The sequence below is a fragment of the Neolamprologus multifasciatus genome, chromosome 19 (assembly GCF_963576455.1).
Source record: "Neolamprologus multifasciatus chromosome 19, fNeoMul1.2, whole genome shotgun sequence".
Classification (NCBI taxonomy): domain Eukaryota; kingdom Metazoa; phylum Chordata; class Actinopteri; order Cichliformes; family Cichlidae; genus Neolamprologus; species Neolamprologus multifasciatus.
In genome coordinates, this window is record NC_140457.1 from 1,301,435 (window position 1) to 1,314,925 (window position 13,491).

The 13,491-nt window shown below is 40.4% G+C and overlaps 2 protein-coding genes and 1 pseudogene across 3 annotated transcripts in view; all 3 read left to right on the top strand.

Annotated features, from left to right (window-relative positions):
* Nucleotides 1-13,491, top strand: part of LOC146495633 (uncharacterized) — a 183,512-nt gene that overhangs the window by 83,331 nt on the left and 86,690 nt on the right. The gene's annotated exons all lie outside the window — the stretch shown is intronic.
* Nucleotides 1-13,491, top strand: part of LOC146495635 (interferon-induced very large GTPase 1-like) — a 123,985-nt pseudogene that overhangs the window by 23,804 nt on the left and 86,690 nt on the right. The gene's annotated exons all lie outside the window — the stretch shown is intronic.
* The window catches only part of LOC146495637 (interferon-inducible GTPase 5-like), a 120,946-nt gene that overhangs the window by 5,256 nt on the left and 102,199 nt on the right, over nucleotides 1-13,491 (top strand). The window lies entirely within an intron of this gene.

Below are 13,491 nucleotides of genomic sequence, written 5' to 3' on the forward strand. Positions count from 1 at the left end.
GTTTCCAACTGTCCGGGTTTAGCCGGGACATCCTGTAAAACAAGCAAAATTGGTTTGTCCCTTATCTTCTATACCGAAAATGTCACATATTAACTGTTACCTGCAATCAGTGTTGGAAGGTTACTTTTAAAATGTATTCCATTACAGATTACAGATTACATGCCCCAAAATGTATTCTGTAACGTATTCCGTTACGTTACTCAATGAGAGTAACGTATTCTGAATACTTTGGATTACTTTATATATTATCATGCTTTTTACAACTACATGAATGTGATTTATTACTATTACTAAAGGATACTCGCCATACCAATACCAACTAGATGTTTAAATCTTCATATAAATGAGTAACAGTAGGTGGACATTAGGTAAGGCTGCACTTTTTGCAGCGATCTCGTATAAAAAACTATTCTGTGCGTATGTAAAACAGGTCCATGGCTCCGAACCGTAGTAAAGGGACCTCTGGCTAATACGGTGGGTTCTGTGTCGGCTCGTAGCCGAAAACTAGCTTTACTTTGTTGTCTGGGTCACTTTGCTAGCAGAGACAGAGAGAGGCGTTGAAAGGCTGCTCCAACAGAACTTATTGTTTCAGAGTAAAACACGAACACGGTGTACAGTCGAGTCTTAATAGCTTACTTACAGCTGGGTTACACTGCCCATGAGGCTACATTCTTTAGGGCATAGGTGTCAAACTCAAATTTGGCCCACAGCCTAATTACATTTGGCCCGTGAAGCCATACCAAGTTACTATTAGAGCTGGCCTACTGGTATTATACAGCTAATATATATATTGTTTAGTATTAAGCTTTGCTTGTTCCATATTCAGTTTTTCAGCAAAATGTGTTTGAGTCCATAAGAAAAGATTCATTCTTATATCTGGAGGAATAAATATATTTCAATAAATATTAACGTTAGCCCGCGACTTTGTTTCAGTTTTGAATTTTGGCCCACTGTGTATTTGAGTTTGACACCCCTGCTTTAGGGCGATGCCTGTAACACTCTGCCTATTGCTTTCATATAAAATCATTTTTTGAACAATAATGTAAAAAAATATTTCTTCACATCATTATGCGGCCGCAAGTAGAGTTGACCTAACATATGTAACAGGAAAAGACCATCATGTAATCCATTTTTTTTAACAAAGTAACTGTATTCTGAATACCACCTTTTTAAACAGTAACTTTAAAAGAATACAGTTACTCATATTTTGCATTTTAAATACATAACGCCGGTACATGTACATACTGTCATGATATGTGTGAACAGTTGTTGTTTAAGGTGCAGTTCATGTGGAAGCCACCGGAGGGTGGTGTGGAGATATAATAAAAAGTGATGGCAAAAACCTAAAAGACTGTGTCATGTCTGCTCCCTGAAGTAATATCGTAATATGGTGTCAGAAGTGAACTGATAAGGCTATACAAGAGTGTCCCACACATGGAAGGGCTTAAGCTGCCAGCTGGACTTTGCTGTCCAGCTGGCAAGGGAACCTCTCGGGAAAATTGGAGACTGTTTCGGCAACGGTTCGAGCTGTATCTCGCAGCTACAGGAGGTGCTAGCAAGCCACCCAAGGTACAGTCTTCACTATTTCTTCACGTTGCTGGAGAGGAGGCGGTTGAAGTGTACAATACCTTCACGTTTACGGAAGATGGTGATGAGCATAAGCTGACGAAAACAATGGAGAAATTTGAGGAATACTGTAACCCAAAGAAGAACATAACCTATGAAAGGTACAAGTTTTTCACGTGTGTGCAAGGGGATATGCTAATTAGCCAGTACATCACGGAGCTAAAGCTAAGGGCCAAGTCATGTGAATTTGGACAACTGCAAGAATCCCTCATCAGAGTTCGTGTAGTGTGTGGAATTACATCGGATGCAATGAGAGAAAGGTTGTTAAGAGAAGATGATATTACTCTCGAAAAAGTAGTTCAGCTTTGCATTGCGGCTGAGACCACAAAAGCTCAAATCAAGCAAATGCATGAGGAGGATCACAATGCTCAAGTCTCTGCACATGAAAGTAAAGACGTAGATGCAGTGAGACATAAGCAGACATGCAAAAAAGACAGACAAAGTAAGATGAAACCGAACGACAAAGACCAAGCAAGCACGTTTAATTGCAAACGATGTGGAACTAAGCATGCATCACGCCAATGCCCTGCTTATGGCAAACAGTGCAAGAACTGTGAGAAAATAAATCACTTTGCCAGAATGTGTAGATTGAGAAAAGTGCACACTGTCGCCGATGAAGCCACGGATCAGCAGGCAAGTCTGTTCATTGGGGCTGTAAATGCAAAAACACAGACATGAACAGATGAATGGACTGTAGAAATAAAAGTTGGCCACAAACCTGTGAAATTCAAACTAGATACTGGTGCACAAGCCAATGTGGTTCCATACAGTCAATACAAGAATAGGAAATAAGCAAAAGCTTATACCCACAAATGTCAGGTTGTCAACATACACCAGAGACAAAATAGCAGTTAAAGGAGAGTGCACATGGGCAGTGAAATACAAAAGGAAAAGTTTTGTTTTGGAGTTCATTGTCGTAAAATCAGAAACCAAGCCAATTCTGGGAATTCAAACGTGAAGAAATGGGACTCATCAAGAGAGTGATGGCACTGAGTAAAAGTGATGAAATGGACATCTTCAAAGAATTTGCTGATGTGTTTGAGGGCATAGGTTGCCTTGAGGGAGAACACACCATTCAAATTAATGATAGTGTGGCACCAAAAGTTCATCCACCAAGAAAAATCCCTGTCACTTTGAGAGAAAAACTCAAAGTAGAACTGGACAGAATGAAAAAATGGAAGTGATTACAAAAATTGTAACCAGTGGGTGAATCCAATCGTCATTGTGGAAAAGGCTACTGGACGACTGAGAGTCTGCCTAGATCCATGTGATCTCAATACAACAGTCATGAGAGAGCACTACCAGTTGCCAACAGTTGAAGAGATAACGAGCCGACTGGCAAAGGCCAAATATTTCACAGTGCTGGACGCAAGCTCAGGATTTTGGCAACTTAAATTGGATGAAGCCAGCTCTCGTCTCTGTACATTCAACACACCTTTTGGTCGTTACAGATTCCTTCGCCTGCCTTTTGGAATTAATTCAGCTCCAGAAGTATTCCACAGGACGGTGAGGCAGCTGTTTGAGGGGATTGATGGCGTCGAGACGTACATAGACGACCTCTTGATCTGGGGAGAGACTAAAGTACAGCATGACAACAGACTGAGGCAAGTGCTTGAGAGAGCAAGAGCAAAAAATTTTAAGCTGAACAAGGGCAAATGCAAGGTAGGCCTGGAGGAAATTAAATACCTTGGCCACATCTTCTCGGCAGATGGTTTGAAACCAGATCAGAGCAAGATAGAGGCAGTAAAGAAAATGCCTACACCAGAGTGCAAAAAAGATGTGGAGCGATTTCTGGGTATGGTGACATACCTAGCAAAGTTCATTCCAAACATGTCACAACACACAGAGCCATTACGCGGCCTTACCAGAGATGATGTTGCATGGCAGTGGGAAGGTGAGCATCAGCACGCGTTCAACAAATTGAAAACAATTCTTACTGAAGCTCCTGTGCTCAGATACTATGATGTACAGCTTCCAGTAACACTATCTGTCGATGCTTCTAAAAGTGGACTCGGTGCTGTCTTACTACAAGATGGCAAGCCAGTTGCTTATGCATCACGCTCATTAACAGAGACTGAACAGCGTTATGCACAAATAGAAAAGGAGATGTTGGCGATTGTGTTTGGTGCAGAGCGTTTCCATCAGTATGTGTATGGAAGAAAAGTGAACGTGGAGTCAGATCACAAACCACTAGAAGTGATAATAAAAAAGCCGTTGAGCAGTGCTCCAGCAAGAATACAGAGACTCCTAATGAGACTCCAAAAATATCAGGTACGAGTACAGTACAAGCCAGGAAGTGAAATGTACATCGCAGACACATTATCCAGAGCATATTTGCCAGTAACCAGCTCATCTGATAATGAAATAGAAGACCAGGTGCACATGGTAATTTCCAACTTACCTGTGACAAGTGCAAAACCAGAGGAATTCAGAAAGGAAACAAGGAATGATATGACACTGACTAAACTTACAGAGACAGGTTTGTATGGATGGCCAGAAGCAAGAAACCAAGCTGCAACAGAAATCCAAGCGTATTGGAATTACAGGGAACAAATTTCAGTAGTGGATGGCGTTCTGTTCAAAGGAGAGCAGCTTATTGTTCCTGTAGCACTGAGAGCAGAAATGCTAAAGCGCATTCATGAAGGTCATTTGGGTATTGAAAGCTGCAGACGCAGAACGAGAGAAGTACTCTTTTGGCCTGGAATGTCACAGAGTATCACAGAGATGGTGAACTGCTGTGATGTGTGCAGTACTCACCAGAAACGACAGAACAAAGAGCCACTACATCCACATAGTGTTCCAGAAAGACCCCGGCAGAAGATAGGTGTGGACCTATTTACCTTTGACCAGCAGGAATATCTCCTCTTAGTGGATTACTATTCCAAGTTCATTGAGGTTGAGTGGCTGAAGTCAGACACAAGAAGTGCAACAGTTATCACTCATTTTAAGTCACAATTTGCCAGACACGGAATTCCTGAAACAGTGATTTCAGACAACGGACCACAGTTTAGTCATGGGCCTTGAGTCGTGTTGTGAGTTACTTTGTTGTTTGCCCCTGTTGTTGAAAAAAAAAAAGGGGGGGATGTCATGATATGTGTGAACAGTTGTTGTTTAAGGTGCAGTTCATGTGGAAGCCACCGGAGGGTGGTGTGGAGATATAATAAAAAGTGATGGCAAAAACCTAAAAGACGGTGTCATGTCTGCTCCCTGAAGTAATATCGTAACACATACTCCCCAACACTGTCTGCAATGTCACATACAGTGTGTGCTTCTGGTACGCCAGCGTGTCCCCTATTTAATAATTTAAAAGTTCAAACCCTACATGTGTAGAGTCAGTCCAAGGAGAATCAGTTAGTGCCTCGACTTGTGCTTGTCTATACATTTATAAACATTGCAGATTATTTGGTTAAATGATCACCCTACAATATCCGTTTATGCAGACCCGAACTGTGTGGGCTAGTCCAACCAGAATAGTTGGTGCAGGGAGTTTTGTCGTGTGCTGGAGTACGCATTAAAGTTCACAGCGGAACAACATTCCGAGTGATCGTTGGCTCGTTGCACCACACGAGAATGCTACAAACATTACTACACACACGCGCGATTGTACTGCAGTATTAAGAGCCCTGTGTTTCGCGTCACTCTCATTTTTGTGTGAAAAGCTTCATATTCATTCTTAAGGTACATTCAGGTTTCTTTTAAAACCGAAAGGACAATCCATAAGAGGGGTGCGGCGGTTTTCTTTGATCGATCGCGGAAGTCGTCTATGTGGAGTCGAAAATGACTATAGAGGTCCACAGCTCACAAACTCAAAAAACAAAACAAACAGCAACAAAAAAAATGTAGCACCGATGTGTTCAGATTAAGCAAATGTGAACAAACTATCACAGGCTGAAATTTGAGTGAATTTAATTTTGCAGACAGAATTTAGAAAGTTTGAAACAGTGGTGGAGGTTTACCTGCGTGTGACGATTTTGGATTGATGATGAGTGCTGTAAGCAGAAGTAAGGCAGTCTTGTATTCGTGGTGGGCAGAGTCATCCAAACATCGGTGGTACCAGTGCCAACGCTCGTATTGGTATCTGATCGATAGTAGCGATCTCCTGTTAATCTCCTGTAAGTCAGTACTTGGCTCCCGGAAGCATGTCTGTGGAAACTCCTCCTCTAATGCAGGTAGACTTTGCACCTCGCCCCCAACCTCAGTGATTCACCACATACATGTTATTGCATATGCCGCTGTTATATTGTTTGTTAGAAACACCCCTGCAAATACAGGAAACTAATATCTAACAATTGTTTTAAATGTTTCCACCAGTCCCTCAAGTACAGAGAATAGCTGCCCCCCGTTGTCACACAGCAAAAATGCCAGTTTTGATTTTTCAGCGTTAGTTGAATTGAACAGAGTTCCGAGTTAGTTTAACACTTAATCGAGTTAAAATCACACATCGGGAGTTGATTCTTGAAAAGTGTTTTAGTCGTTACTACATTTTAACACTGTAAGTGTTAAATTGGACCACACAAGTTATGGGAATTTCATTATATAGCGGGGTTTTGCGGCCATTAGGTACCCCCCCCCCTTTTTTTTTTTAACTTTAATTATTTCCGTGGTAAATTAAGCATTTTCCAGCCTAAAAATTAATATCAGTGTTATATTAAGGTTTGTAATGGAGGCTTTTATGGCTTAAAATGTATATAAAAAAGTAAAATAGAAATATGGTTTCTACTTTTCAGATTTTCACATATTGATAAAATAGACAATAGATAATCGAGACAATACTGTATTGCAGTACAGTTACACAGTTTTGTAGTAATTAAAGATGAATGAAGGATGTTCTTTCTTAACTAAATGAATTTTAGCTCAGTCTTAGCTTTACTTTACTACATTAATTACTAACTTAAATTACTAATTCTTTTAGTAATATAATGAATAAAGAATATGTATTCTAATTATAGAATAATTATAAATATTATCAAAATAAAAGTTTGGGTCATGTTAAAAATTCATATAGAACTTTATTGTTTTTTTCCGTTTTAGTGTTGGTGAAATTCAATTTGCCAGGTTTTACTTACTTGGCCCTAAAGCCAAGTAAGTAAAATATAGCAACATATAGTGAAATAGTAAAATATATAAGATATAGTAAAATATAGCAACATATAGTGAAATAGTAAAATATATAAGATATAGTAAAATATAGCAACATATAGCAACCACCTAAAGCAGTGGTTCCCAAACTTATTTTGCTGCCCCCCCCCCCCCCTTTGTTTTACAAGAAATGCGTGCGCCCCCGCCCCCTTCTCGCGCGCGCACGCATACGCACAAACACATCCTCCAACCACACACACCCATATTTTGCTCCATTGCGGTTTATTTCACACCTCAAACATTTAGTAAACAATTAAGCAAATACAAGTAATCTGCAATAAATGACAGGTACACTATAAAATATAACTTGTTGTTTCAACTTAAAAATATCAGGTAAAGGGCTTCCTTAAAGTTTTAAGTTAAGTCAAGAAATAGAGTACGCACTGCCTTCCACCAATGTTCATTAGGACATTCTAAATGACTTCAAAGATGCCCTTAAGTTCCTTTGGATAGTCTATGTTGAGGGCAAAAAGAAGGCCCATCAGCATGGAAATGGCACTTGAGACATCCCTCAGATTAGACAGGATTACTGCCGCCTCTAGGACAACCAACACATCGATGATGTCTTCTTCTTTCACCATCACAATGGTAAATGGCCTGTATTTGCATAGCGCTTTACTAGTCCCTAAGGACCCCAAAGCGCTTTACATATCCAGTCATCCACACATTCACACACTGGTGATGGCAGCTACATTGTAGCCACAGCCACCCTGGGGCGCACTGACAGACACTGGCGCCACCGGGCCCTCTGACCACCACCAGTAGGCAATGGGTGAAGTGTCTTGCCCAAGGACACAACGACCGAGACTGTCCAAACTGGGGCTCGAACCGGCAACCTTCCGATTACAAGGCAAACTCCCAACTCTTGAGCCACGATCGCCCCAATGCCAACTTTCATCCTCTTAGAAAACGTGTCTTCAATACCTGTCGGCCAAGGGCGTAGATTTGGCATGGACAGAAGGGACACGTCCCACCAATATCCAGCCGTTATTGAATTGTCCCCACCAATAATTCGATCTCTTCGAATAAAGAAAAACAAACCCGATAGAAAGAAAAAAACGATCTGTCAACATCTCATTCACCCAGCGGTGCAGAAAGAGTTAAATTACGTTCTCTACTGGAGTCCTACGTCATGTGACAAATATGGCCAATGTGATTGGCTGAGCCTTTCACGGAGCTCTGTTTAGTTTTATCAGCGGCAAACCTGCGCTGCGAGGAGGAGAGGAGGATGGCAGCAAAGAGGAAGAAGCTGGATATAAGAAAGTGTTTTTCAAAGAAACCTGTAAGTTACTGAAACTGTCAGAGAAAACGGTAGCTTTGAGCAAGCCAGGATATTAGTTTACAGACGCTGTTAAAATTATATGTCTAACGTTAAATGTTGGTCACACAATGATTTCATCCTAATGGCACTGAAATATTCATAGGGTTAATTTTTGAGACAAAATATAATGAGGTAGTGATGATTTTGCAAATATTCCACCTTGTAGTGCAGTTTGCAGTTTTAAAATGCACTCAGCCTACAAACATTACTGACGAGTCAAGATCTGCACAAAGTGACAGAAACACTGAAGCAGCTCCACATTTTATTCTTATTGTCATGTTTGTCCTGTTGTCAGGTGACAGAAGAACCAACACAGAGCTCAGAGAGTAATGGTGACACAAGATCACAGGTGAAACTGGATGATGTTGGTTCATGACTGTATTTGAAGCACATGTGTGACTGCATGCATGTGAATGTCTCACTGTTATTGATCAGGTGACAGAGGCAGCTCTGCCATGTTGTAGCTCAGACAGAGGTCACAGGTGACTGACTGATGATTTGGTGCTATAGATTAACTAGTATTTATTATCATGACAACTGTTAGGCTGCTGATGTAAATCGATTCATTAGTGTATATTTGACAAAGAATCTGAATTGTCTCACTTTTTATATGGCACGAATCAATGTATTATTTTATCAGGTGGCAATATGTCCTAGTGCAGTCAGAGGGGAAGAGCCAAAGGTGAGGCACATCAAGCACAGAATAATAATTTTAATCTGAGGATAAAACGCATGTACTGAGGCTGAAAGAAGCTTCAGTGCTCTCAGAAGACTAAAAAGATGGCTAAGGTCAACAATGACTCAAGAGAGATTAAACAATGCTGCTGTATGTCCACCAGGAGACACTGGACAGTATAGATGGAAAACCAATATGCCAGCAGTTTATCTCAGTTGACGAGAGGAGCAGGCATGTGTTTGGCTCCTTCACATAGTGGACATTGAGTTGCTGTGTGGGGCATGTAGTCCATGTCTGTTGCTGTAACAGTAGTTCATGTTGAGAATAAATAATCTCAGCTCACTGATTTGATCGGGGCAATAGTGCCTAAAATGTTGCATAATTTTGCTGAGAGATCTTTTACTTTGTGGTAATCTTAGATGGACATAAACCACCAGGTCGTTCATTGTTCCCTTAGTGCTAATGTGTCAGAGATGTTGGTGTACTATAACTGAACTAATGTTGTTAAGTCCTTAAAGTCATATTCTTATATTGTCATGACTGAATTTGAAGCTATTTTTATTTTTGTATGATACCTGATTTATATGTAATATGGCTGAAGTAAACATAAGTCTAAAATACTTAGTCAGTCATTTGTTTAATAGTAATTTAACATTATATAATTCACATATAAAACTATGAATTGTAATTTTAAATGCTTTAAAAGCAGGTAGAATAGCATATGTAGGTAAGTATATTAACTTCTTTTTTTTTTTATTTTTATCGAGAAGCAAAAACAAAAAGGAAAAATAAGAAACAGGGCAGGGTACAGTGGCTGAATCATCCGTCCCCACCAATGCCAAAACCAAATCTACACCCTTGCTGTCGGCTATAAAAGGGTTCAAAGACAAAAAAAAAATTAAATTACACAATTACAATTACACAATATCCCTCGTGCTTAAGAATTCATGTCTTTCCTAAGAAGAGCCATACTGATGCCTTGGATGATGCTGATTGGCTTTGGGTAACACTTATTAGTTGTTAAAGTTTTTTCAGAATGAGATATGCACCCCCATGTTCCATTTCTTGCTTTAAACAAAGACCATGTTCATAAATAACTGAGCATGTCTTCAATTGCAGAATTCAAACAAAATTTTCAATTTAAATGGTAAATGGCCTGTATTTGTACAGCGCTTTACTAGTCCCCTAAGGACTCCAAAGCGCTTTACATATTCAGTCATTCACACACATGGGTGGATGACTGAATCGTGGCTCAAGAGTTGACAGTTCGTCTTATAATCGGAAGGTTGCCGGTTCGAGCCCCGGCTCCGACAGTTTCCGTTGTTGGGTTCTGGGGAAAGACACTTCACCCATTGCCTACTGGTGGTGGTCAGAGGGCCCGGTGGTGCCAGTGTCCGGCAGCCTCGCCTCTGTCAGTGCGCCCCAGGGTGGCTGTGGCTACAACGTAGCTGCCATCACCAGTGTGTGTGAATTTAAATCTACGTATGCTAAATATTGGCTGTGCTCTAAACCAAATCTGGCTGAGAATACATGAAATGTGTAAACTGCAGCTACACTACAGGATCAGATTGTGGCTCCATAGACAATGCTTCTTTAATCAGTTTATTGATTAAAGTTTATTTTCCCCCCTATATTAACAGCATAAAAATGAGCATATAGACATGGCTGAACAGGTTGCATAATTGGTACTGAATATCAACATCCACCTTTACCCAGCTGCCCAATGACTCTGGGCCAGTAACCTTTAATTGCTTACCCAGTCTACACAGTCTCTTTCCCAGGGTCCAGGACATTTCACCAAAGTATTGCCCCCCACAGCTGTAGCAGCCACTGCAGGCCCTTAAACATCCTAATATCTCTGCCATTACAATATACAATGTGAGAAATCAAACGTAAAGCTGAAGTGAACAGTGTTTTTATCATTAGAGAAAAAATTACCAATAATCATCCCACAGATGTAATATTATCTACAGCTACTTGTAGTTCCATTGATGTTAAGTTAGACTCTTTTTCTCCAATCGATCTTTCTGAGTTAACTTCAATAATTACTTCCTCCAAACCATCAACGTGTCTTTTAGACCCCATTCCTACAAAACTGCTCAAAGAAGTCCTGCCATTGATTAATTCTTCGATCTTATATATGATCAACCTATCTCTAATAATCGGCTATGTACCACAGGCCTTCAAGCTGGCTGCAGTTAAACCTTTACTCAAAAAGCATCTCTAGACCCAGCAGTCTTAGCTAATTATAGGCCAATCTCCAACCTTCCTCTCATATCAAAAATCCTTGAAAGAGTAGTTGTCAAACAGCTAACAGATCATCTGCAGAGGAATGGTTTATTTGAAGAGTTTCAGTCAGGTTTCAGAGCTCATCACAGCACAGAAACAGCTTTAGTGAAGGTTACAAATGATCTTCTTATGGCCTCTGACAGTGGACTCATCTCTGTGCTTGTCCTTCTTGACCTTAGTGCAGCATTCGATACTGTTGACCATAATATCCTATTAGAGCGATTAGAACATGCTGTAGGTATTACAGGTATTGCACTGCAGTGGTTTGTATCATATCTATCTAATAGACTCCAGTTTGTGCATGTAAATGGAGAGTCCTCTTCACACACTGAGGTTAATTATGGAGTTCCACAGGGTTCAGTGCTAGGACCAATTCTGTTCACATTATACATGCTTCCCTTAGGCAGCATCATTAGAAGACATAGCATACATTTTCACTGCTATGCAGATGACACCCAGCTCTATCTGTCCATGAAGCCAGATAACACACACCAATTAGTTAAACTGCAGGAATGTCTTAAAGACATAAAGACTTGGATGGCCACTAACTTTCTGCTTCTTAACTCAGATAAAACTGAGGTCATTGTACTCGGCGCTGAAAAGCTTAGAAATATGGTATCTAACCAGATTCTTACTCTGGATGGCATTACCTTGGCCTCCAGTAACACTGTGAGGAACCTTGGAGTCATTTTTGACCAGGATATGTCCTTCAACGCACATATTAAACAAATATGTAAGACTGCGTTCTTCCATTTGCGCAACATCTCTAAAATTAGAAATATCCTGTCTCAGAGTGACGCTGAAACACTAGTTCATGCATTTATTACTTCCAGGCTGGACTACTGCAATTCATTATTATCAGGATGTCCAAAAAACTCACTGAAAAGCCTTCAGCTAATCCAAAATGCTGCAGCAAGAGTCCTGACAGGGACTAGAAAGAGAGAGCATATTTCTCCTGTTTTGGCTTCCCTTCATTGGCTTCCTGTTAAATCCAGAATTGAATTCAAAATCCTGCTCCTCACATACAAGGTCTTAAATAATCAGGCCCCATCTTATCTTAATGACCTTGTAGTACCATATCACTCTATCAGAGCACTTCGCTCTCGCTCTGCAGGCCTACTTGTTGTTCCTAGAGTATTTAAAAGTAGAATGGGAGGCAGAGCCTTCAGTTTTCAGGCCCCTCTTCTGTGGAACCAGCTTCCAGTTCGGATTCGGGAGACAGACACTATCTCTACTTTTAAGATTAGGCTTCAAACTTTCCTTTTTGCTAAAGCATATAGTTAGGGCTGGACCAGGTGACCCTGAATCCTCCCTTAGTTATGCTGCAATAGACGTAGGCTGCCGGGGGATTCCCATGATGCATTGAGTTTTTCCTTTCCAGTCACCTTTCTCACTCACTATGTGTTAACAGACCTCTCTGTATTGAATCATATCTGTTATTAACCTCTGTCTCTCTTCCACAGCATGTCTTTATCCTGTCTTCCTTCTCTCACCCCAACCGGTCGCAGCAGATGGCCGCCCCTCCCTGAGCCTGGTTCTGCCGGAGGTTTCTTCCTGTTAAAAGGGAGTTTTTCCTTCCCACTGTCGCCAAAGTGCTTGCTCATAGGGGGTCATATGATTGTTGGGCTTTTCTCTGTATCTATGAAGCGCCTTGAGGCGACATTTGTTGTGATTTGGCGCTATATAAATAAAATTGAATTGAAAATTGAATTGAATTGAATTACAGCAGTGAAATGTCAAAGACCCTGGTGAAGACATGAATAAACACAAGACACTAATAGTATCAATGCTAGCTTGGCAGTTAGTTTCTCTGAAACCCAGACCAAATCCAGTGTCAAAGATCTTGAAATAATAATTTGGTGAGGAAGAAGTACACATGTTATCATGTGGCATCTATTGTTTCATAGATGCCGCGTGTTTAATTTAAAATCCACTGTGGTGCTGTCATTATTAAATTTACTAAAAGAAACAATGCTAACCTTCACAGTCTTGAAAGTGTGTGAGGGATCATCCTTTAGAAAATGAGGTCCTCTGTCCTCTTCCTTTGTGTAGGGCTCTGGTCAAAGAAGCCAAAAAGAAAACAAAAACACTTTTTAAACAGTATTTATGAAGCATGTAGACAGCTCCAAATTCACAGCTTTTTGATACATAATTCCATCAATATATGATTATCATTGGAGATTTTGAATCAGGCTTATCAGGACATTCAAGTAGAATATGATATCCAACCTACCACCAATATATACAGTAAAAGTTACTACGCTAAATGTCCAGTTGTGAAATATGATGACAGACTTTACTTATCAGCTTTCTTTCAATGAGTTCATCAGTTGAACTGGATAACCTAAAGCTTAAACAAAGGATTAGATTTCGCAGTTGAACACTTACATCATCATCGAAGCATTTTATGAGCCTAGTTAGCCCTCCTATGCCGCTCTTG